Source organism: Echinops telfairi, unplaced genomic scaffold, assembly GCF_000313985.2.
Source record: "Echinops telfairi isolate 266 unplaced genomic scaffold, ASM31398v2 ScPeMD7_3533;HRSCAF=4204_0, whole genome shotgun sequence".
NCBI classification, from domain to species: Eukaryota; Metazoa; Chordata; class Mammalia; order Afrosoricida; family Tenrecidae; genus Echinops; species Echinops telfairi.
In genome coordinates this window covers 40,750,932-40,752,001 of record NW_022107431.1, presented here as the reverse complement: position 1 = coordinate 40,752,001, position 1,070 = coordinate 40,750,932, and positions in this window count along the sequence as shown.

Here is a 1,070-nt window from a genome sequence, read left to right as displayed (position 1 = left end):
TTTTCTTTACATAAAACTCTCTCTTATACATGAGTCGCTGTGGATTTGTTTCTCCAAAGTACCTAGACTAATACAGTTCCCGATCAAGCTCTTGTTCTAACCAATGGGGACCTTTGTAATTCTTTCATTCATAGAATTGAGTGAAGCCAATTTGTATGGCAAAACCGCTTGCTCTAGAGGTAATACTTGTATTTCATTTCTGGCCCCTACATGCCAGGAGAAAATATTTTATCATCATACCCTTTTCCCCTTGAGCATTCCTTTGAGTTGTCTGTTCGACAAAAACTCTTGTCTAGGATAGCTAGCAAAAGGCAAGTGGACCTCCACCTCCATCCCCAGCCCCCTGTGATGGGAAGGAGAAAAAAAAGAGTTCCAAGGCCAGGGAATATTTACGCAACCATTTTCAGCGTCATGGGCCACATGCTTGGTGTGGCATCTACTCAATTCCTCAACTCCCCAAAGTGCCACTGTTGCGTCAAAGCAATCATCGCCAACATACACAAACGTGCCTGGCTTTGTTCCACTCAGACTTATCTACAACTGATGACTTACCTGGTTTGGTCTGAAAGTATACTTTGTCCTTCACTGGACAATAAGCTCCATGAGGGCAAAGATATGTGTGGTTTATTTCATACTGTCTCTTCAGTTCTAAAAACAAAGCCTGTTATTTAATAAACCTACGTTGAAAAATCAGATTTATAAACTATCAATGCAACATCATCTACCCCATCTTAAATTTGCAAAATCTAGTACTCCCCATTTAACAAGTCCTCATATCACCCTTATGAATTGAATTGTGTCTCTCCAAAATCATGTGTCAGTGGACCCGGGATATGTAACCTTGAAAGAAATGGGGACTGGACTGAGGGTTTATAACATGCCCTTCTCTATATTTAACACAAAGACATTAATCTGCTCAATGCCAGGATCCCTGTTAGACTTGTGACTATCTGTTCGTGTGTGTGTGTGTGTGTGTGTGTGTGTGTATGTGTGTTTGTGTGTGTGTTTATCTATACAAGATAGGCAGGATAGGCAATCTTACAGTGACTGGATGACAGTTCCTGGGGGGG